The following is a 25,627-nucleotide window of genomic DNA, read 5'->3' on the forward strand; positions in this document are numbered from 1 at the left end:
CAGAGTTCCTGGCCTTCTCATTCCTGAGGGACTACTGAGTTATGCAAAAAGTGTTGTGTAAAAGCACCAAGAATGTCCAGATTTTTCATTTTGAAAAATTAATAACAGTAAAACAAGAAGTTTCAGTTAGGTACCTAGTTCTTTATTTGACCACCTAAATGAGTGCAATTGGTTTCCTTTATGTCACACAAGTAGAACTTTAGAGTAGATTTGAGCTTCAAATGCACTTGTTAAAACAGGTAATTCTATTCCATCTTAGTGTACTTGTCACCTGGTGATTATGCATTATTGATCTGTGTAGCCAATCTTCAAAACTGGTGTTAATAATGAGAAGTCTTTGTACAGAAGGATTTTTTGAAGAGACCATAGCTTTGTCCTTTTAGTGAACTAGAAGTAAATTCTGAATTTGCTTTCTTATCATGTCCGTACTCTGGCTCTGTAATAGGCTATTATATGTTTCAAGATCTTAGGGTTTTGGATATGGTAAGAAAAAATGTAAGTGTCACTTCTGGAGTATACAGTAGGTAGTTTACTTTGTAAAAAGCCAATAACTTGACTTTTTTCTTCTCCTTCCAAAATATAGGTGACAGGTTATTTTTAAAAACACATCTTAGGCAAGTAATTCAAACCTCAAATTTCTATAGTCCTTTACGTGTCATTTTTTTTTTTTCCTAAAGGCTGTTATCAAAATAATCTAAATCACTTTCTTTCTATTAATCAAAGAATTACAGCACTTAAATTTGTAGTTGTCACTCACATAGTTTGTGCCTAAAGCATTTTGAAATTGTTTTGTGTGGTCTTTTCAATCACTCTGTTGTTTTTTTTCTCAAGACATTGTCAACATGCACAAGGAATGGGATCACAATGGTAATGAATTTCATTCCTTTGGGACTTACAAGGTGAGATGTAATGTGATCTCCAAGGGTTTTAACAAAAATAGTCATTGTTTCAGAAATTCTAACATTAAACACAATCAACAGCTACTCAGTCAATGGAATATCTTTCCCAGAAAATTGGAAAATGAAACCAAGACTTTCCTATTCAGCTCAACGAAACTTACTTAAATTCATAAATAAGCATCTTGAAGAAGTCATTTCTAGTTCTCATTCTGAAAGTTCAAAAATAGGTAACACCTCATCATTGCTTTGGGTATTTTATGCTGTAGCAGAATTCATAAAACAACATCTGTATTATGATATTAGATTACATTACATTACATTATATTGTTATTATTACTAGGAATTATTTGATCATATTGTAGAAATTTGGAAAAGCAGACATTGCTATACTAAAGAATACATGATCTTCTTGAAGTATCTTTATCTAAAAGTAACAGGGACAGATAAAAAGTAATGAAGAGTTCAAAGACTGATAGATTAGGTCTATTTACATATTGGAGCATCATGCATAAAATAAATGTGAACATAATATTTCTAATGCAGGCTACTGCAAGCAGTGTAGCAATTTGAAGTTGATTCATTAATCAGCTGGACATTGTTGAGGTCTAATATATTCTTTGAGTGTGTATATTCTTAATTAGCTCAAATTGAACAAACAGAAATTAGCTAAAGATTTATGGGATAAAGAAACACAAAATTTAGCACAACATCATAGACATTCTGGGGTGATATAGACATTTTTAATTACTTCTGAGTAAGTTTGGTAATTAAACTCTAATGTACAAAAGAGAGGAATATTAACTGTTTTTTATTAATTCAATGTTATTTTTAGAAGTCTATTTTGCCGTTTCACACTTTGCTTAGCTCACTGTAAGACACTTAGCAGAAGTGTAATTCATAATAAAACTATAATTATTAATATTTAACACTTAGTTTGGCATGTGGATGTAATGAACAGTAAATATATGTAAATTATCCATTGAAGTTGACCACCACTTGTATAGTCAGACACATCCAATATACTTATTAGTGACAAGTAATCTCCTTAAATTATATTGAATTCATTTAAAAATTAAGTAATAAAATCGACACTGGTAGAAAAAAAACGAGAATGAATTATGTTTAGAACTGGACAGGCACATTGAAAGAAATAAAAATATAAATGAAGGAAATAAATGTGTTCTTTTTTTCTTGATTTTATTCAAAGAACAGACAGAACTCTTGGGTAATTTTCTCCACCTTTCTGACAGCCCTGACAGAATTGAATGTTGTGGTTTGATGCCTTTTTTTTTTTAATCAGTAGGACAGCAACTATGAATTTTACTGATGACAGCCAAAGAGTCAGAACAAGACAAGAAAGGTAAATTTCCTCTAGTTACTTTTGTAAAGTTATAGGCAACTCTGCAAAGCCTTGAAAGGTTTATTTTCATTTTATGATTTTCCAATTGTTTTGTGGATAATGTAATAAACTGTAGATTAAAGCAATGAAAAATTAATTTCCTGGATAATTTGCACATTTCTTTTAATTCTGAGAATAAAAGCATATGGAATCAATTACGTTGTTTAAATAACTATTTTGGGGAACATTTGGCATACTAATGAAGGAAGAACAGTTCCATTTCTCAGTTCTAAGGCACATCACAATCAAAATTTTAATAGCATTTTTTGAAAAAGTTTTTAAGTATTTCATTTGCTATTTTTTCATGTTTTAGTAGCCAATTTGAATTTTTTTTTAACAAGGTAATCTCGCTTTTTTTCCTTGATTTCTGTTGTTTCTTTAATGATGCCTTTGATATCTTTGGAAGTAGGGAGAGGGAAAGTGAGAAAGAGAAAAAACAAGAAAGTGAAAGTATTCATTGAGGAAGAAAACAGAATTTGATAAACATTTAAATAAACTGTGTTTAGTAGGTGACTTGCATCATGCTATCTACTTCCCACAGAAAACCCTGGACTGTTCTAGTATATTTTAAGGAAGCTATCTGAAATCACACAAAGAATTAAGAGATCAATAGACTAGCTTAGTTGCTCAAGCAATAAAAATCAATTTTGTGGTCTCTTGCTTTCTAAGAAAAGTTTGTGGAATTACACTGTAATTATGGACAAAGTATGCAAAAAAATAATTTTCATGAAGGACAGAAAAAATGCAACTGTATCTTTTTTCTTTATCAAAGAGTACTAAATTACATTTCTTATTGACATTTTCAAGAAAAAAACGTTATCACTTAAGAACAGTTATCTATCCAGTAAATAAAATAGTTAATTTTCTTCTAATATACATTTCACTTCCATTATTATGTTTTATATATATATATATATATATATATATATATATATATAATATGTATTCATCTTCGTTCTTTGGGTGTAAATGTAACGGGAAAGAAAAAGACGTGTCTTTGATTACAGTGTGGTAATGATGTCATGATTGGAACAGATCTGCTAAGGGGGGGTAGTGGTCAATTTATTCTGATTTTTTTTCATTAAATTGAGACTGCATTCATTGCAGCAGCAACAAAAGAGCATGCATTGTCACACAAAAAGTCTGGATCTCAGATTGTTGTGTTCAGTGAGAGGATATCCAGTGACTCGGATTCAGGGAACAACTGACTACAGTGAGCTCCATTTTTATATTTCAATTTGATCCCCTGCTGAATAACATATGGGAATATTAAACATGCCTCATTCAGTTTGGGCATGCATCATGCCTGTTTGTGCTTGTGAGATAACAGATGCTAAGTGGCCATTGTGGGTTTGAAGGATTCTGGGTATTTTCATGGCAAGCAGTTGTCAAAACTCACATCACTTTTAGGTTCATCTTACAGTAGACTACCTAGGAGATGCAGGCTCTAGTCCTTAGGTTGCATATAGAAAAGGTCTGCTCAGTGTTTTGGAAAGGAGATGATACCCATCTCATTAGTATTGTTTTACAGAATTATGACTGGGCCTGCTCAAGAAGAGGAAAGACTGACTATTCTTACCTCTGTGAGGGATGAATACTACATCTGCCAGGTAAATTAGATATTGTATAAACAGCACTATCACCATCTTGCCATTATGTTTTGTACAGCTTCTGAGAATACAAAAATAATCAAAGCAGACCCTAGGGGTGAGATAGGCTGATACGCACCTAGTTTCAAATTCTGGCTGGTGTGTGTAGAATGGCTGCAAAAGTCCTGTGTGCCTTCAGAATATGGGTACCTATGCTCATGGCTGGTAGGGAAGTAATTAGAGAACAGTATTAGGATTGCTGAAACCCCAAGGGACTTAGAGAATGGTTTGATTTGGACAGGATCCTAAATATCATCCAATTCCAGTTCCAAACCCCTGCCATGGTAAGGGATGCCACCCATTAGATCAGATTTCTTAAACCTCCTTCCGTCCTGGCTTTGGACCCTTTCAGTGGTGCTCATGATGCTTCTCTCTCTTCACTTTTGACAACCAAAACTAGAGGGTAATAGGTAAATTTAATATTAAAATTTTAGAGTGTACAGGGCACTGAAGACATTGAAAACTAAAACAAGTCAGATGTCACACCTGTATTGCTGCTGCAAGAGAACAAAAAAATCTGTGGCCCTGTATGGGGGATGTAACAAGGAAATGGGGAGTTCAAACCCTTGTTCCATCCATCTAGTGTTGATTTTTCTCCTGAGAAACTTCTATTCATGTAACACGGATGAAGCTTATGCTTCAAGCAGTGTATCCTTACTTCAAGACAAACATTTCACATATTTAAGGAAGTGTCTAGACATTGTAGACATTGTCATGTTTAAAAAGTCTTAGTAGGCTTGTTGCTTTTGTTTTTAGAACTTAGATTAAACTACAAAGATATTTTAACAGAATGAAAGACTCACAAGTAGTATTTATCAGCATTTAGTATTAAAGTGGCCTGCTTAAGCCAATGCACTGATGAAAAAGAAAAGCCAAGCTTGCCTTTTAGAGTTCTTTAAACAAAAAGACTTATTTTGATTGCAACAAAAACACCCATAAATCTATGCACATATATATTGATCTTTCTTTTCTCTTAAAAATGACTCTGTCCTGGTAAGTTGGCATATTTCATAAACAAACCAACAAATTATTGATCCATCATATACTCTAAAAATCCTGTGAAGAATCTAGGTTGCTTTTAAGTTCATTCTGTACCTAAGGGAATGAGAAACTACAAAATGAAAAATAGATGTTTAAGGAGAAGCACAAATATTAGAAGATGTATAGCTACTTTTGGTCCTGAATAATCTTTCATTGTAACTCTTTCAATGTAGTTAATTAAAAATATTCTTTATGAGCTAATAGATTATATTATTTGGTAATATGATTCTTTGTGGTGACTATTAGTTACTACATTAATTATATGTCCCTGCAGATAGCTATGTTCCTTTTTGGAACATTGGCAAATGCTATGATAGCATATATTTTCTTACACAGGAATCATACAAAATTAGGACTGCCTGACATCTTGTTATTGAAAGTAAAGTTATAGCCACCTTGGATTAGTGATGGATTCTGGCCACATGTCATTTTGAAAAGGAAATAATGAAGTAGATTACAGATGTTTATTAGTACTAATTTAATGAACAATGCTGTGAAAAGATAGAGCCAGCTAGATTTTCAGTTATTCAGCCTATCTTCCTCACAGTGTTTCGAGCAGCTGACATGACACAGAGTCACCAGGAACTCAATTGTGAATGACTTCCTAGAGAGGGATGTCAGCAAGCTGACATGGTCTTTTGGAAAGGAGAGAAAATTAAAGATATTAGTTTGTAAACCACCGTTAGTGGCTATTTATTCAGTCACTTATCTATTGACCACTAAGATGCAATTCTCCACTGAAGTGTAATAGTAGGGTTGCACAAGTTTTTGCAAAACAGTTGTCTTGAAGTACCTGAAATTCCTGTACTTATGCAGATACCAGAAAATAAGACTTAGGTATGTCAGTGCAAAACTCTGGTCTGAAAAGTGCTTCCTTCTGAGCAGCTGTCTAACACTGGTGCTGTTTTTTAGGTAAACCTGAAAGGTTCCAAAGGCAACACTTATAGAAACACCTGAAAGATGTTTCCAGCAGTCAAAAAACACCAAAAGAATTAAGTTTCTTTGTAATCATTTAACAACACACCTGAAACAGAAATCAGAGAACTACAAACCAGAGGCTGTAATTGTTAGCTCTTTTCTCCCTCTCTCTTACACTACAGCAGGGTAGAGCTGTGCAAGGAAGAAGCCTTTATGACTGACTAATGGCCATGTAAAATGTGTATGTTTACTGTTTGTATAACTACTTTATGGCAAAGACTGCATGAGTACTATCAAAAGGGAAAAAGTCTTTTACCGTAAATTAAAGGGTCAAGGGACTTAACAGAGTTTTCTGAATTCTCATTTGACTTTGCCAGCCTGTATGTTGAAGAACATCTCCACTATATTGTACCACTGCTGAGAGGGCTGTAGAGAGGAGATTCTGACCTGTGATGTTGATTTGGGAAAAAAAGTAACCTTTTTCTGACATTACAGTAAGGCCCAACTGAAATGTTCAGAGAACTGTGGTGGAAAACTTCCTTTATGCCAGATATGGACTCATTTATATGAGGAGAGAAGCATAAAGCTTTCCCTCCCTTGTCTGAGTGAGGGGGAAAAAAGTTTCAGCACACCAAACAGAGAGATGTATTATTAGTATTCACACCATCAGAGGGATATCAGAATGACTCATACTGAGCTGCTGCTCTGAAGGCTGTTTTATATTCTCAGCCCAGCTGGTCTAAGATCAAGGCTTCTCAAATAGGAGTACTTTACACTCACAGGCTTAACATACTTTATACTTTCACTGACTTTTTAAAAACAGGATCCTAAGGTAAAAAAAAAAAAAAGTGAAGCTATAAACACTATTAGCTTTGACATTCAGAAAGTTATATTTAAAATGTATTTGTAGAGCAGTTGCTGTGTAGTCAATGTGCTGGGTATTGAAAGATGATCATGTTACATGTATTTATATTTGTCATATTGGTTTTATGGGACACAAAATTTTGAATGATTAGTTCAGTACACCACATATGATAATATGTGATAATTGATATGAAGCTGAGCCTAGATGTTATTTAGATACTTTGATTGGTAAATGAGATGAGAATGTATTGTAACTCTGACAGTAAATTTAAAAGAAATATTCCATCAGTCTTCCTGCAAAAACAAAAGAAGACTTCTTTGAACAAAAATAACTCAAGGGCTACAAACAATCCAAAATACAAGAAGGGCAAATGTTTCTGATAATTGTTCTGCATGAAATATACAGAAAGTATAAACTATTTTTATCTTGATTATTTTTGAGAAGAAATGCTGTATTATCCACAAAGATGAACAAAGTATTTTTCATGCCAATTTTTACAGTGATTGAGAAATAATTGTTTAGTTCTTCATGAAAGACTGACAGATGCAGAAAAAGAATGCAAACATAAGTAATAAAAGTAATTTTTGTATAATCAAAGGATACAATTGTTGAAACAATTTTCCTACTGAGGAAACCATGAACATATGCTACCAGAGTCACTCCTATACAGGATTTAAGTATGACTACAGTTTAGTGAGTGCTCTAAAGGTATGTTTAAGACAGAGAAAAATCTGTGTATGTCAGCAAAATGCCAGTTCCTTTTTCAAATGAGAAAATGATAATTAACTTGCTTGAAATATGAATATTTCTGTATTGCTGCTAATGCTTCAAAACAATTGAGATATGTAATGTTTCTGAAAACACATAAGAATAAACCATTTCTTTCCTTTTTTTTTTGGCAGCAATCAAATTTCATTAGAAATATTTGGTATTGTAATAAGTTTAAGTGAATTAGAGGGGTTTCTTGGCAGCTTTTCATTATTTAGTGCCTACTGTGCTACTGCTAATTTGGGGAGGAAAACAGTTCATGATAAATAATGAAAAAGATTTGCTTCTAGGTAATTACTTAGCTCTTATGCTGCATAATGCAACACAGTATATGATAGATTAGTTATCATTTGATCATGAAAAAAGCAGAAGTTTTCAATTACACTGTACTCAACAAGTTTTCTAGTTGCTGTAAATATTTCATTTTCCTAACTTAAAATATATGGAAGTATTGAGCTATATCACCCTAAGATTAGCTTTATTCGGTTGACAGATTCTTGATTATTTTCCAGCTATTAAAAGTTAGCTATCAAATGTCAGAAGAAACTAGATTTTTCAGTTCTCTGAAGATGGAGAAATGGGAATGGTGGATTTGTATCTGATGCCTGGATACTAAATATTTTTCAGCATATGTTAAAAGATAAGTTAAGAAAGATGTAAAGTGTCTCCATTTAATAATATACATTTGTTCTTAAATATCTGACTCCACCTTTTGCTTTGGCAAACAAAGCTATCCTTACCTGATCTAGTCTCAGAAAAAAAGTCAAGCATTTTCAAAAGCTTGGTAATGAAAAGGACTGGGTATAGAGCACTTGTCAGGAATATTGCAATGAGATGCTTAGTAGAGCATGCATACAGCTGCAGAAATGTTGTATTAGGAAACAACATTTCAGTCTTTAGATCTTGAGTATGTTAATTACTTAAAACCTGTGGAATTTTTGTTCACTCTAATACAACAGTAAGAATAATATTTCCTTGAGTAAACAGGATTGCTGCGAATACAGAAATTTGATAAACATGGATTCTGCAGAGACTGTTTAAATTTAAATTTTATTTCACTTATACATGACAAGTTTTACGAATTGATTTACAGTGCCTATTTGCATGGGAACTGCATTAAGCAGGTATCACTTAAACTTTTCAGCTATAATACTGAATTGTCTTAAGTTATAAATTAATATACTCTTGTACATATTAGTTGAAAATTAATATTTAGATTTATATGTAGTTTATCTCCAATGAAATTTTAATAGTAATTACCATCTCCATATTCCACAGGTGATGTATAGATATTAATACACTGAGTAATAATATTGTTCAGAAGCCTGTGCCTCCCTCTGTCACCAGTCTTTGAATGGGAATATGGATGGCCACTTGTAGTTCTTTCATATACATCAGTGGTGACTGACCAAAACATCAGCCTAGTTCTTTATTGCCCAGTAAAGAAATAAGACTGAATGCAAAATGTGAGATTAGTATTTCAGTACTAATCAATGAGTCTAAGGGGAAAACTATTACATGTAGGTGAGATCCATTTATTTAATAGATCAAAATAATTCAGCCCTGAAAGAATGGTGGGAAGGCAGCAGAGGGAAGCTGTTCACAAGATTATCCTATTGGAAGGATTTTCAGTACATGGGATTATCTGTAATGAGATTAACCACTGGGAGATCAAATTCTGAATGGATGCTTCAGGGAGACAAAATGCCCACTAAAACAAAAGAGAAGTGGGAGGTAAAGGCTACAGGATTTAAATAAAGTCTGGTCCTGAAAGTCCTGTTGTTCTGGCAGCAATAATGGCAAGACTGGTTGGCAAACAACCGGAGACACGTCAAGTGCTCATCAGTAAAAGACAGTGTTAGGAAAAGGGTTTCTAATGAATAGAGCAATGTAGAGATATAATAAAAGGTGTCCACTGATTCTTCTGCATCAATGGACAGCTGAGAATCCTGTGAGCTGCAAGATGATGCTGCAAACAATTACAACGCGTGTTATATTTTGGGTACAGTTACAGAGATTTGGCTTAGACAGGATTTTAAATAAGAGCCTAGAATGGAGTGCAAAGCTACAAGATGTGCAAAAAACAGGTACCATTTATGCTTCAGGCCACACAGGAAATTTGAGAGACACATTTAACAAGTGATTAGTATTTCGAGTAAATAGTCAGTAACCAAATTTTGGAACTTTTTTCCGCTGGCTCAACAAACAAAAAAGAAGCTGTTTTTAGGGAGGTAGGTATCAGTATGAACATATGTGGAAAGGAAAGTCAACTTAGGTCAAAATCAAGATACTTTCCAGAAGGTTCAGTCCAACTGAGTATTTTGGCCACATGTAGGAAAGGATCGGATGTATCTATTTTTTTGTGGCCGGGTTTTGGTAGTGGAAGTGGGCTACAGGGGTGGCCCCTGTGCGAAGCATATATTTTACATGCCTTGATGTGTAAATAGCAGTGAAAATACAAGTTTAAAGCTTTGAGAAGTCTGAATCTGCTTTCCTGCCCAGGTTATCCAGTTATAACTTTATATGGTGACTGGAGAGTTAGTCAAATGCCATAAAGCATGTACCAAAGAATAAGGCAAATTTTTGTTAACGGACTTTCAATTATTTTTAATTAGGTGATGTCTTAGATTTTATTGGAATTTAATGGAGCTTGTCAAATACTTGAAAATAATTTTCCTCAAATAAATTATTCACCAAATATTGCTATTATACATTAATTAATTTATTCAGTGAATAATATTCAGCCAGCTACACAATTGGTCAAATGCTGCTAAAAGCTGTTTGCTGAAGAAGAGTTTTGATGAGTAACAGCAGTACTCTTTGAATAATACATTTGGCAAAGACTATCTGACCAGTTCTATATTTATTAAAGACTTTGAAGACTTTCAGCTGACCTGCCATGGAAGCTCTAGTTACACAACACCAGTTTGAAACCCAGTTATTTAGTATGTCTTGCTAGTACATTGAATTTGGGAATAGTGAATATTTTGCAGTGGTTCACATTCCATTAATATTTTCTGAAAGCTGAGTTTGCAGGACAGCTGAATCCACAGATAACTGGTTGTTTTGGCTATTTATTTTAATGCTTAGTAGACATTTTTTTCACTGATATTTTTGTCCTTCAGGGGATTTAGGACTTCTGTCATCTATCCAGCAGCTCCAAGAAAACCATGTTTGTTTTGTATTCTTAATGTCTTTTGAAAACCAAGGGAAGCTCTAGGTGTTCAGATCCAGACTAATCATGGGACTGACTTCATGCTCTTAAAAAACAGTGTTATGGTTGTGGAAGAGTTAGGTCATGCTGCAAACAGTGAGAAAGCAAGCATTGTAGACCATGAGATTTACAGTGACTGAAATTGTGTGAATGAGCAGGTTTAGTACTTGTCTAAAGTACTAAGGTCTAGGCCGCCTTGTTGAGCGGCCTTGTCTGAGCTTCATTCACTCCAAAACATCAGGACATGAGGTAAATTGCTACTTTCAGAGCAGCAGCAGGTTTAATTAATCCAAGCCAGTCCAGATTGTGGTCGCTTGACTATTCAGCCCTGTGCTTTTATTCAACTAAGTCCAGGACTTAGGTTTTACTTCCTACTCTGGAGATTCGTCCTGCCCAATACTTGGCAAGTGACTGACTGCGTGTGACGTGTTCATCCTGAACAGTCCATTTGAACTACAGTCAGAGATTGTGAACATGACTGAGGAAACTGGATTTAAACTATAGCATAAAATAAACATAATAAAACACATAAGTAGGGTACTTTGGCATGGATCTATGCCTTGCCGGGCTCCATTAGCCCAGGCCATCCTGTTGTTATGTACAACACTGTACTGCTTTAGCCTTATGAAACTATACAGTGAAGCTGAAGCATGTCAAGATGATCTGTTCTCAGAAGCTGGGCCTACAGGCACACCATCACAAGCTATGTTGATCTTAACCAGTAAATCAGTCCAGCATGACAGTAACATCTTTCTGGGGCTAGAGGATCTGACATTCCTACTGTACATGTTTCCATGGGGTTTAGTTTTGGCTGGTTCTGGTATGATTCCATGGTCTGAATTCCCAGTTTCATCTGATATGCATTAGGTGCCCTGCTGGGAAGTGAGCACTTTCTAGTTTAATTTCATCCAAATAGACTCTCTGAGACTGCTGCACAACACAAATGGAAACACAGTTACTTGGGTGCATACCTCAGTTGAACAAAACACTAACAGACATGCTTCTTATTGCACGTGGTATTCTGCATACTATGAGCATACTAGGTTTGCAGCGTGTTACATTTTAGATAATCATGGAACCGAATTGGAATTTTATTATAGTTTCTCATTAAAAAAGGCAGGGAGAAAAGCAGTCACATTTTACTGAATTATGCCCTTCAGATTTCTTTAAATGGCTTGCACTGGTGAATGGGTTGAGCAGAGAGGTGAAGTGAGGTGTTGAGGATTTGAGAAATATATTTATTCCACAAATTAATTAGATTTTTAATTACAAATGTGTTAGTGTTTGTCAAAGCCCCACAGCATTGCATATAGTGTTAACTATGAAAATATTACAAATCAGTATCCCTTCTGAGCTGCAAAACAATATTGTAAGGCTCAGTTACAATGCCAAAATGAATATATCATTTAAATCCTCATTCCTACAAGTTTTGATCTCTGTTTTTTTTATTAACTGAGAAAATACCAAATGGTATGACAAGCAAAGACCTTTAAATCTGCTCTCCCTCTGGACTATAACAGTTTTGCTCTAACTGCATCCATGAGTTAGAAATATTATGGGTCAAAGGCAGGCCTAGGAGACCCTCAAGACTGACCTAATTATCTACAGTACATTTCCAATTTTCTGTATCTGGAGGCCAATTAGTTTTCATGCTATATACAGTGGAGTATTTTTTTGTGTCTCTTGTAGTCACTTGAGCTTTAAGAATGCTATAATATTTCAATATAATAATGGAACATAATTGAGATCTGTGATTTAGGAATAGAATAAAGAGCTCAACATCAGAGCTAACCACTGTATGAACTACATCAGAAACATAAAACTATATGCCTAACATTTTTGACAGAATTTGGGGTGAAGAATAATAAAGAACAAGCCTCTTCATTTCAAATCTACTTTTCTCAATTTTGGCTGTGTTCTGTGAACCACGACAATGGCCATACTGCAGTGTACTAGCATGATAGCCAAAGACTCAATCTAATCTAACTGCCTTAGAATACCATTAGCTGCTTTTTTTCGTTATTCTGGTGTGTAAATTGGAGTAATTTAAACCTTCTGTGCCTTTATTTCCTGGTGATGACATTCACTTCTGATTTTGCACTACTTTGACATAATGTTACAGATTATTTCAATGTAAAAGACCTAAAACTTACTAGAAAATCATCCTAGGTTTTGCTCTCTGTATTAAAAAACATGAATCCTTCTAATTAAGTGCATCCTCCACTAATATGAAGCTGCTTCCTTTCCTTTGTGGAGTGAGTTGAAAAGGGCATACACAGTACTACTGCTCACCAGGAGTGGGCAGCACCACCTCTGTGTTTGGGGCGTGTAAGAGCTAAGAGCTAGAAAAAATGTGGTAGCCAAAAAGTGGTGGAGGTACTGAAAAAATCCCCCAAACCAAACCAAAGTCCCCCCCTCACCAAAGAAACCCCAAAGTCAAAACCACAAAAAAAACCCCAAAAACACAAGAAAGGAAAGGACAGCAATAAATTAGGCATGAAACAGGGCAACCATATTAAAAGAAACAGATGAAAAAATATGACGACACATAGATAAAAGACACAAGGTGGAATTTCTAAAGCACTGCATATTGGACTGATGCTATTCCATCAATGGATACTTCTCAAAGCCCCATGTGAAATTTATTCAAGTGTACTTTATATTAGCTGTTGTCTGCTTTGTTCACCGTGGTAACCTAATGGTCTCCAAAGTATAACATAGAGTTTCTTAACGTTCAGCCCACAGAGGCTGTCTGTCTGTACACACACCTTGACCTGGAATCACACTTGCTTGGTATTACTTTAGAATTCAGTGAAGAACAGGGTGATGAATGGTTGAAATATTTCTTTTGCTTACTGAATACACACCATGTGCTCTGTTTTGTTAACAAGTCTGTGGCTGAGTAGCCCGTTCTATTCAGGATCAGGAAAACTGTCCAGACAAAGGAGAGAGACCTATATCTTGAGAATAATCTTGGTGTGCAGCTGGGAGAGGCATCTGGGCTATGGGGTGATGCATGTTGGGATGGCTGGAGGTGAGGTGAATTTTAGCAATGTGGGATTTTGAGCTTCTGAGGTTACCGTGAGGTTGGTACACGTTAGTTCAGGGCTAAAGGGGAGGGCATCCCTGCAAGGAAGAGTAAAGGGCTCCACACCTCTAGTTTCAAGCTGCTTTATTCAGCAGTCCTGAGCGTTATCTTGAAGCTTTTGCTGTATTATTAACCCTAGAGCATGGGTTCCTTAATTCTGCATCCTTGCTGTGAGGAGGAGGATTCTCTTCTGAGTGCTGCATTGGGTGCTGGTGCAGGTGAGTCTAATTCAGTGTCTAGTTCTTGTGATGACATTGGGGACAACTTGCTTATTTTAATACTGACTAGGCTTTTTACTTCTCTTAAATAAAGCTGTTATTGATTCCTTTACTGTAGCTATTTCTGTTTACTCTATATTTGCTGAAAGAATCAAAATAGTGCGTGAATGTTATTGGGTAAATGCTCTGATGAATTTCTTCTTCCTAGCTCTGTAGATACCAATATTATAGAGAGGGATTTTAATGCTTCTTTTTCCTTTCCACTTCTGAGTGCCCATCAGAATAGTCATTGGTAAAGAATTAAAATCTAAACAAGTGAGCATATAGAAAATTATACTTTTTTTCTATTCATGGACCTATAATCTCTATAGGAGAAAAAAGAATGGACTACTAGATGCAAAAGCTCCAAAGGAGGTGGCTGTTAAGCTGAGGCAAACACTCCCTAGAAAGTAGGAGATTAGAAACATGGAGGTGACAGACCTTCACCTAGCAAGCTTTATTTCAGTAGTTCAAATCTAGTGAAAAAACCAATAAAATTGGTGACAGCTGAGAAAATAGCGACCAGTGTTGTGCTGTCAGAGTTTTGGTGAAATATAAGTAATACTAAGAACCTGGGGACTGAATGTTATAAGAACTTCAGGATGCCCAAAGCAGTGTATTAGCAGTGCTGGAGAGTCTGAGGTGCTACGTTCCAGGGATGATGATTCTACTACTTCCCTGGAAAGCCTATTCCAGTGCTTCCAAATCACCCTTTCTGTAAAGAATTTTTTCCTAATATCCAACCTACACCCCCATGGGTGCAACTTTAGGCTGTTTTCTCTTGTCCTGATAAATGCAAGCATCTAGTCAGACCAGAGCATATCTGAGTAAAATGTAATACTTTCTATTAGACTGACACTTTTTCTGGTTCCTTCTGGCTTTAATGTATTTAGATTCTGATATTTTTGACTGTACCAGGTGCAGGTGCCCAGATGCTGCACGGGCCTCTGTGAGGAGTGAACACAGCCCATTCCAGCCAGCCCCAATGGCTCCACCCCAGGGCATGATTGGGCCCTACAGCCAAGGTGGTTGGTTTCCCCAGCCTTGGGGAAAATGTGTAAGAAAGGGTGAAAAAATGCCATACAGGGAGGTTCCTGAAGGTCTGCAGTCTGTGATGGAGCAGTGGAACAGTACGATAGGGAAGGGGGGGCAGAGAGAAATTGCTGTGTACTGAACACACACTTCTCCCACTCCCTCTACCGCCGCTCCAGGGGAGGCAGTAGAGGAGTCTGCAGTGCCAGACTTCATGCAGTGCAGGGCAAAGCGGGGAGGACATGTGAAGTCTTGCTACCAGAATCTATTTCTAATTCTCTTTATGCAGACTGGAAAATTTCTGATGCTATTTTCTTACCTTGCCCGACTGGGGAGCAGGTGTGAGTGAGAAGCTGGATGGGTGTTTGGCTATTGGGCACATCAGACCCACAAATTGACATTCAGAAGTGAAGGTCTGAGTATGCTACATCAATCTAGAGTATACTTCTGTGTCATAATATTTTACTGGGTTTGCTGCAAAACCAATGTGCATATAATGTGTCATTTGGTCAGATTTGAAACATATATCACCTACTGAATTAAACAGGATAAAATAAGATGTTGGAATTTTAGGTTCAAGGAGAAATAACATTGGTAGAGATCCTAACAGAAGACTTGCATAATTCTGAAGCTAGGCCAAAACAGGAAAGGTCCAAAGTTTTCCTATGAGATGATGCCAGAAAAAATATTTCTGTGACTATAATAAAAGTGACTGGAGAACACAGTACTGCAGGACATTGAATGTCTATTTCTGTGTAGGTAGATGGTATAATCCGTAAACAAGGTGTATGAATTTATTTGAGGAATTGGAATGAAAAATGAGAAACTGTCCTACCTGCATTATGTGGAAACAATGACATAAATTTGAATGTGTGGGTTTGGTCTCTCCACTGCCTCTTTGGAAGAGTTATAAATACACACTGCTGTTGTGTTTTATCCAAGTAGAACAAAACCAGTAATGCAACATGGGCAATTTAAGTAAGGAAACCCAATCAAAACACAGTTTAATTGGCAAAGTAGTGATCTTACAAGCACTCAATGGAAAACCAGCTCAAAACATTAAGAAAAGTTTGAATGGGATTTTATTTGGTTAAACTTAAGGTTAAGATTTGTTGGTTAAATCTATATGACTTTCTTGATAAGTGGCCACAGAAGTGTTTGTGACATGATGTGTTCTGCACTCTGTCCACCTCCTGGGCATTGCAAGCAGCTGAGGAAAACCTTGCCTGGGTATGCCTGGCAGCATATTAACCATACAAAGCTTTCCAGAGTCCTTAGGGAAATAGGCTTCTGCATGTTTTAGTGCATGGCCTTCTGCTTCGCCTAGGGCTTCATGTCTGGGCTTGCTGCTTAGATAGATGGTGACTGTGGAATTGAGCAGAGAGCTTCTTTCAAATGACAGTCTGCATGTACTTGTGGGCACCAGATTTTCATCTGGCCGGGCTAGACCCGGGAAGTTTACAGTAGTTTTGAGTAATAAGCAGTGCTGGGCATGTGACACTGAAGGTTATGGACCTAAGATAGAGCATATTATGTTCCAATCACAGCCATTTATTTTACAGTTGTGACACATGAGGCTGCATAAGGTGTGTGTTGTTCTTAGTGGTTATTCTAAAGTTATTTTGAGTTTCCCCTCCCTAAAAGATAACAGTAATATGTTGGCCAGCTGATATACATATGTTGTAGGAGCTGTAGCAAAAGACATTAATGGATATTGGAAAAAGCAGGGAAAAGGGAAGATGGGATTCCAGATGCTGGAAACAGTATTAAGTATAAAAAATTATTACTGTGGACTTGTGGCAATTTTACCACCAGAGATGCATCTATATGGTATGCTTCTAGGGCATATACTCAGTTTCCAACTTTCATAAGTCCTAAAATCCAGCAAATTTTTGATATTATCTGTCAGACCTCAGTGGTCTTTGAGGAAGAAAATTCTTTTTAGCACTGTAGCTCTTAGAAAAGGGATAAAGAAGAAATGTTCAAACACCTTTAAGTACCTGTCTCAAGAGGGCTGAGCTTAAACCATCATTTAATCTTCTTCTATGCTGACACTAGAGGTCTGAGCAAGAATTTTTGTTTAAAGCAAAATCAGTGAATTTGGACTTCTGTTTTCTGTGAGGACAAAATTAGTCTATGCTTCCAGTGATATTGTAGAAAATAACTTACCTGTTTTGAGAGCAAAAAAATCAGGATGGTTGAAAATATGAAATTTGGTTGAAATAAAACCAATCTATTCCTGTAACAATAAAAGGAATAATTTAAAAGGCAGCATTTTAGGATTCAGGAACAAATACAGTCTTCTTTCCCTTGTCTTTGTTAACAAAGATTTCCTCTTCCCTTCTCCTTCAAATATTATAGCTTTGTGTCTCACTACTTTTTTGTTTTTATATAAGTGACTTTCAGCATAGTTGGACTCTGGAGTCAGGTATCGTTGAACTAACCTGAGTCCCAGAAAGGTGGGTTTTAACTGCAATACTAACCAGAACCCAGCTTCCTAGGGACAACTTCTCTGTTGCAACTCTTTTTTATTTTTTTATTTTTTTTTACCCCTTGAGGGATTTTTCCAGCTTTCATAAAGTAAAGGAGTTTAGCCATTATTAAAACTTCTCCATAGAGGCACTGCATCAGTGCATTAGTGTGCTAAACCCCTTTGATATAATGGTAATAGATATGTAGATTTCCTGATCTGTACCTAAAGATCACAGACTGCACAAATCTCTAGTACTTTGTGGCTGACGAGCTGCTTGGGTGTGTTCTTTAATTACTGGCAGAGAGGAGCAGTAGCAGATAATGTCATACAGCGAAGCAATTGTCAGGTACTGAATGGCAGTAGCGGCACAGCAGTGGCTGGTGCTTGAGAAGCTCCGGAGCCCTTTTCTGATGGATGGCTCCTGGCTCACTGCAAGCCTGGCTGGTGAAAGCTCACACGCCAGCTCGCAGTGTGGAAGCAGCACAAAGGTGGCTCCGCTGTCAGCGCAGGTAGGACTAGGAAACATGAGAGTGTGTGTCACAGATGACTGTCAACATCAGAGTACGAAAGGGGCTAAAGATTACAAGATAGCTGAGACTGGCAAGTCATGCAGGACATACACTTGCTGAAGTGCTGCAAATCACTATTTCATCCCTGACCATCTCTATGGCCAGGTCAGGTATTCGTGGCAGATCATTTGAGGATGTGCATTAAGTTCGGCTCGTTTCTTCTGCCTGTTTTGTGGGCATCAACTTCAAAAAAGACGCTTGTGGCTAAACAGGCTTTAAATGGGTCTGGTAGCAGTGACGGTCTGTCTGCCACAGAGGAGGCTTTTTAAAGCTCGGTTCACACTGTACGCATTGCAGGCATGCTGGAGTACAGAACGTCGTGCTTTGTGACCCCCCTTAGTCTCTGTGAGAACATGGATGCGTGCGTGGTGCCACAAATAGTCGAACCAGCTGGACTGTCCTTGTACTCCTCAGACTCCTTTCTTCCTAACTTGCTTTTAATTTGAAGCTCTTGATGGCTCATTCACCCTCAGTGACCCTCAGTGACCAAGTATGGGAGTTGTCACAAAACCAGATCCTTCTCTGTAGGATTTTTAAAGCTCCGCAGACCCTCTGCAGTGTGTTTGTGCTGGTGTGTGGACACATCCGCCCGTGCTGGCATGCAATGTGCTAGTCGATGAACATGTGTTTTAACAAAAAGTGAGAAAATGTGGTTTGCTGTTAAGTGTAGCAGCCTCTGAACTGCCAAAATTATTTATTCTAGAATCAGTCTTTAAATGCTCTGCTTCTATTTGAAAGAGAATATGAGTAAGGCACATACTAGGAAATTCTAATTTTAAGAGGTTATTATTGAACACTTTGTAACTCAAATATTGAGAACATATTTGGGAGGACTATTTCAGCGAATTTTAGTTAAGTAAAGCTTAATATTTTGGCTTTTTCTTTTTTTTTTTTTTTTTTGAAAGCTTTTCAGGCTTTCCAGTGCATTCTTTTCTTTGATCTTCTTTTGTAATAACATGATAGTCTCACATTTCAATAGAAAAACTGGAACTAAAGTATACATGAAAAAATCCATAACAGCTCTCTTGCTGTTTATTTCAACAATCTTAATTAAAGAAAAACCTAATCCTACAACAGACTTGTGATTTGCCTTTTCTTTGAAGCACAATTAGTTTTCATTCATATCCCTTGATGTCAGTGAGGAAAAACTATTGGTGGGCGCATCAGTGCTGATGGGGTTCAATTAATAATTTATTTTTTTTTTTGCCTGAAACGTATCTCACAATAAAATCGTACACACAACGCACATGCACACACACACACAGGAAAGTAACCTCTGTATTCATGCTGCCTGCAAAGCCATGTCTAAGTCTCTCTTGGCTGCTAGCCAAAGTCTCTAAAAACCCATTAAGGCTATTACAGAAATTATTTCTCTTCCTTTGTGAGCTGGGTAAATTTCACAGTTATCATTGCAGAAGGAAATGAATTGGGAATATATCTGTCTGGGGATGGTTGTCCCTTCAGTGGGAATTAAGCCAACTCAGTGTAGAACAGCAGCTGTGTGTGTCCGTGCACGTACTTGCAGGAGAGAGTCAGTGGATGGCACTGTAATATAACTATTGTGCCAGAAATATCCGAAAATTTTAAGTGCTGTCTGGTATTTGTGAATAAATTTATATCTTTGCAATTACAGTCTTTATTGGAAATCAGCTTTTGCTTTAAAATGATATGTAAACCAATATTTCCCATGAGGTGCGCTTTCCAGATGCAGGAGAAGTAAGTAATTCATTCCCAAAATGGTGCAGCAGAATCACGTATGGCATTGAATGGTGACCTTGTCGGATCATGCTAACAATATTAAAACATACAATACAAATTCAGGAGATTTACAAAGATGGAAGGATTTGGCCTGTGTAGTCTCTTTTACTTCACAATATTTGCAGTTGGAATTACCAGTTCAGGGGAGGTTTTTGATCAGCATGGAAGTTGGAAGCAGCAGAATTTCCTTTTGATTTGTGAGTTTAGGTAAGTACAATTATACAGTCTGTCATTTCAAAGTGCACAGGTAATAGAATAGTTTTTCTTTTTTTAAAAAGATTCCACTTTTCCAAAACTGTGAAACTTCAAGTTTCTGGAACCCACATATAAAATCTATGGTGGAACAAGTGCAGTAATGCAAGATAAACATTTAACTTTGCACTTAGTCACACAAAACATTTTTTATCTCTATCTTGAAACAAGTGAGATATGTTTCCCAATTTATTGCTAGTATTTTTATTAGTGATTTGACAAAGTAATCATATTTCCTTCTCCACACCATATGCTCTTTATGAAAAGGCTAGTCTATTTAACTTTCTTTTAACTTCTTGAAATTTTGGTCTACTTTCCTCATTGCTTTGTTTTCCTAGTAGCTGGCAACTATCAATGGCCCATCAGAAGTTTTTTTGCTACTTCTTTTTGCTGCTCCAGGTAACAAAATTATGCTGACCATCTCAAACCATATCCTGTGCCCCCACTGATCCTCTAAGTTTTTCAAACCTTAAGTATGACAGTTTCTTAGAGGGACTTGCATGTTCTCCAAGCATCTCTCACAGACTCTCAGCTACATAGAACTCAAAGGAATAGAGCAGTGGCAAGTGAGCACAAGGGAAGCCCTCACAATTGACATTTTAAAGCATAAATGCACATGGGTCTTTCCAAAGCGTGGATACTGGTATGTGGAGTAGAGGCTGGTATGAAACCTCTTTTTTCTTCAAAATGATAGATGTAATAGCTGGAGGAAATTAAATTAAATGTGTGAAGCACTTTAAAAAAGTAAAAGTATCCATAGATACGGCTTTTGCATTTGCCAGGGTAATCCTTGGTATGATATTTGCCCTGAACATCTTGTTCTTTTTGCTCTGCCTCTATTTTGTCTGAGCTTTTTTCCCTTTGTGTTTAGATCTCACTGTTGAAGTCATTCAGAAGAAGTTTCTCATAGAATTTATGTATCCTTTAAAACAGAACATTTGATTATTTACACTTATTTTCTCTCAGTATTTCATTGATATGTTAAAGTGGAGGCTTGTTTTTGAACCTATAGTTTTAAAAGGTGGAGTAAACCAGTAAAATATTCCAAAGAAGTGACCAATTCCAAATGGTATATGTCCAAGAGCTTTGAAGGTGCTTTAAGTATGACTTAGCTGAATTTCTAACAAAACCAACAAATTGGTTAAAATGGGCTAATTGATGAGATGATGACAGGGTAGAAGTTGCGACCATAACTTCTAAAAAGGTTCCAGAGGAGCTTTGTGGGACTACTTGCTGATAAATCTTATCTGGAGTAACTCTGAAATAGAAAGAAGAGTTGGAAGATAATAATCCATAGCTAATCATACAGTTCTGCAAAGCAAAGTTTGTCTGGCTACTGTCTTAAAATCCTTTGAGAATATTAGCAAATGAATAGAGGGGGTATTTACTGTATCTTTCACAAGATGTCTGGCAGGGTGTCAGAAGAGATATTGTTCAGCATTTCTAGCTCTTGAGGGTTTTTCCTAAGGCCCATATTACCTGATTTTGTTTCTTTAAAATTCTTCATTACAGTAGTCAAGAAACAGGATGAGAAATTTTTATATGAAAGAATTTTTCTAGAAGCTCAGGAGTTAAAGTTCATGATCATGAATCAGGCTAGCTCAGGAATCGAACATTGATAGAAACAGAATTGTTATTATGTCTTAATATGTCATGATTTGTAAGCTACCATGTGATTTTGAGGCTAGTCATGCATGGTTTCTTGAAGGTTGTGGATTGATACTATCTCCTCTAAAAGAAACCAAGTAGCTGTGAGGCAGTGTAATATCATGGATCAAAAAGTAGCTGAGAGGCAGGAGACAAAGCGGGAACAAATAGTCCATTTTCATCATGGCAAAAGGTTAATAGCCACAAGTTTCTGTACTAGGTCTTCTGTTGTGTAATGTATTTATTAGTTATCTGGAAAGAGGAAGGAGAAATGAGGCAGCAACACCACGTTAGTGGTAGATAACCTCGTTGTAGGTTACTTGTTAATCAAGTCCAGAGGAGCCTTAAGGAATTTCATGGGCTCAGACTTGGTAACTGTGAGGTACATTCCTTCTGAAGAAATACAGAAAAAAAAATTAAAGCAATCACATACAAAGTCATTGTATCAGCCAGCAGTGTGGTGTTCTATAAAATTTATTGGGTATTAGAAAGTCCATCCAGGAAAAAAAAATTGCAGTCTTGGATAGGCCCAGACAAAAGCAGAGAGAAAGGATAGTGACATATAGGTATCTGAAGTGATTGTTTACCTGAGGACTCAGATGAGAGTGGAAGTGATAAAGTATGTGGGTGAAAGAGAGAAAAAGAAAAAACAGAGGCATGCAGCAAAGAAGAACCATCATGAGACTACGGTTTCTCCCATCTCTTAAGATAAAGAAACACTTCCCAAAGGTTCCTATACAAACTGCAGAACTCATTTACTCTGGATGAAGATGAAATCAAGAATTTTGTAAGCATCAGAGAGGGAAGGGGCATTTGTATGGATAACAAGAATATCCAGAGTTATGATAGTAATGCTAAAAAAGAGTATTTGAAGGGATAAAACCCCTCATGCATCAGGATTTATGGGAATCTATAACTAAAGGGATTAGGATGAGACCTTTGAGGGAGACAGATTATCCTGCATCTGTGGGGATCTTGTATCTTTCACCAAAGCATCTGGTGCTGGCTGCTGTGGGAGACACTGTATTAGGCCCAGTGGGTGTCAAGTCTGAGGCAGAATGTCAAGTCCTGTGGTCAGATCTGGATTTAACATTAATTTCCTCTGTCTGGTTCTTATTTCCACTACAGTAGGTTCTGTCTTCTGCTTATTTGCCTCATGACTTTGTACTAACTCTAACCCTAACCCTAACCCTAACCCTGACCCTCATGTTTCTGATGCTGCAATGGATGTTTAAAATCACTGCAATGAAGTTGTGTGAGCTAATGGGCACCACACAGCTTCTGAGAAACCACTAACATGGGATCCTAACAGGGGGAAGCTCCTCAGTCTTTTCCTCTCTTTCTCCAGCTGTAAAATGGAAAACTTAGTTATCTAAGTGGTGTCTGTGTCCAGCCCAGGCACTTAGAAGAATTTGGCTTTGAGCAGTTTCCAGTTTTTCAATTTCTTCTCAGTGTCTTAAAGGTGGACAAGTACAACTTCAAAACTCAGTATCAAACGAGTGTTTTAAAAAATTTCCCATCTATCTTTATATTGGATTCATTCGGTTGTTCTAACAATAGAATATATCTGTCAGAATTTTGTGTCTATGCCCCTAACTCTATCATAAAATGAATTCAGTTTTTATTGCTGCTTCATTTGCCAGTGATACTTTACTTTTGTGTCTTCTCTTCTTAAGAGTATTTTGCAATAGTTCCTAATCAGTTTCTTTTAATTGATCTTTAAATTTAGTGTTTATTCCTAAATATTAGGACCTTGTATTTCAAGGGCCTCAGTTGACCCATGTGTCAGTAAGACTGGAGCATGATTTTGGCTGCACAATCACAAGAAATTTTTGAAATTCCACTCAAGAGTTAGACAATGGTGCAAGCATTGTTTTGCATCACATTTTTATCCAACCATATAGCAAAATACATTAGCATTGATCAGGTAAGTTTTATGTTTCCTGTAATTTGTGGAACTTTGGAGTGTTGACATCCAGTGTGTGATGAGACTTAATTCTAAAGGTATCACACCTAGTGCAGAAGATAATTGTGCTAATTAGGCTTTTCATGAATGGCAGATAACAATGCATCACTATGACATAAGATCCTCAGATACTGTAGCATTCTGTGTATTCTGAAGTGTGTATACATATCTAAACAGTCCAGGTCTTGAGTCTGCTTTTTCTGTGTCATCTGCTTTAAGATTTTATGGCTCAGAAACTCAGCATTAACCGTTGTTAGCTTGGTCCTATTTTATTTTTAATTTTCTTCTTCCCAAAGCCACAGTGATTCTAGTTTAAACATAAATATGATGCCTTCTTTTAATTTTAATCAAACTGATTAATGTACATAATATATTTTTATCAATTTGCCTAAGTGCTTTTACAGATGCTATTTGTGAATGAATTTGTATATTTACAAGCTTATCTGTTTTAGAGTGGCAGAATTAGTAAAATCTGAGTTCGTTTCACTTTTAAATCCATTTCAGCTCTGTGATAAATTCAGGCATTGCAGTTTGCCTGGCAAAAATTTCTATCCTTTCACTTTTTCATTGGGGTATATGACCTTTAAGCACTATTAAAACTGAGTTGAATACTCAGTAGTTGGTGATGAGATTTTAGGGCTATGCAGACTAATATGGATTAAACAGTAAGTATTAAATTGTTGATATAAATAATTGCAAATATTTCACTGCTTTTGAGAAAGCCTGTTCAAACCTATCTTCTCTTCCTAAGTCTTTTAGCTGTTTGATGAAGTCAGATAACCTCTCAGTAGACTGTGTTGAAAACTGGCAGAACAATTTTTTCAAAATGGAAACAACTTCATAATTTTTACCTTTAACATGATACAAGGTAGAGCAAAGTTTACCTGATTTTTTTCCATTTATAGAAAGCACTTCATGCTGATGAAATAGCCACATCAAAATGATACAGGCCTAACCATGCTTTTTTCTCATCCCAGTCTTTCTCCTTGCATTGAAATTGATAATATCTGTGGTTTAGTCTCTTCCTTTTACTAATCTGCAATTTCAGAATCTCTTGCAGTTTTAGAAAGTTGAAGAGTTGAAGAATTACAGTTAAGAAAATGAGTAAAACTATCCAATTTTATTTTTTTATTTTTTTGAATAGGAAAAGAAGAACATGGTAGAAGAATTTTTTTTCCTGTCTGTGACATCATTTTAATTGGAAGCTTTGTTAATAGCTAGTTTAATTTACTGTTTGAAAAGTTGTGAATTTTTTTGCTCTTGTCAGTAATAATAACAAAAATATTAAACACTATTTCTGCAGAGAAGTTTTGGAGCCATCCTAGCAGTGGACTTCATTGGATGACAGATATTGTGCAGTAGATACAGGTATCCCATATTTCCCCTGAACACTCTCAGTGCTATGTGCATTCTCTCTTGTATCATCCATATGGCAGAGAGTAAATCACTCATATAATTCCTGTAAAAATTTCTTCTCTAGCCATGAAGTCATAATCATCTCACAGTGTAGTTCTTTGCTAGTTAACACTGGTGTAATTGAAGTTGATTTTAACCCCTTCTCTGAAAGTAAATTTAAATAACTTTCTTGCAACATCTTTTCTTAATTTTTTTTATGTATCATTGGAGTAATACCTAAACTGATATCTCTGAGAACCAAAGGGAAAATAATATGGAACCACTTCCCAAAAAACAAAGGTTAGATAAGGATTGACAGCTCTTTTGAACTTAAAATATGTGGGAGGGTGGGGATGTGGGAACTGACATATGGTGTGTAGATGTTAAAATGTGTGTCTGACAGTAAACAGCAGTTAGCTACTGTTTAATGCTACTCA

General features: G+C 36.3%; 1 long non-coding RNA gene across 1 annotated transcript in view; it reads left to right on the forward strand.

The window, feature by feature from the left end:
- Positions 1-25,178, forward strand: part of LOC147655537 (uncharacterized) — a 64,984-nt gene extending 39,806 nt beyond the window's left edge. Inside the window, exons 2-4 of the long non-coding RNA XR_015288754.1 lie at positions 2,200-2,259; positions 3,830-3,908; positions 25,099-25,178. This is a non-coding gene — a long non-coding RNA (uncharacterized LOC147655537). The remainder of the gene's footprint in view (positions 1-2,199; positions 2,260-3,829; positions 3,909-25,098) is intronic.
- The last annotated feature ends 449 nt before the right edge of the window (positions 25,179-25,627 follow it).

Source organism: Cyanistes caeruleus, chromosome 1 (genome assembly GCF_971803275.1).
Source record: "Cyanistes caeruleus chromosome 1, bCyaCae1.hap1.1, whole genome shotgun sequence".
NCBI lineage: Eukaryota > Metazoa > Chordata > Aves > Passeriformes > Paridae > Cyanistes > Cyanistes caeruleus.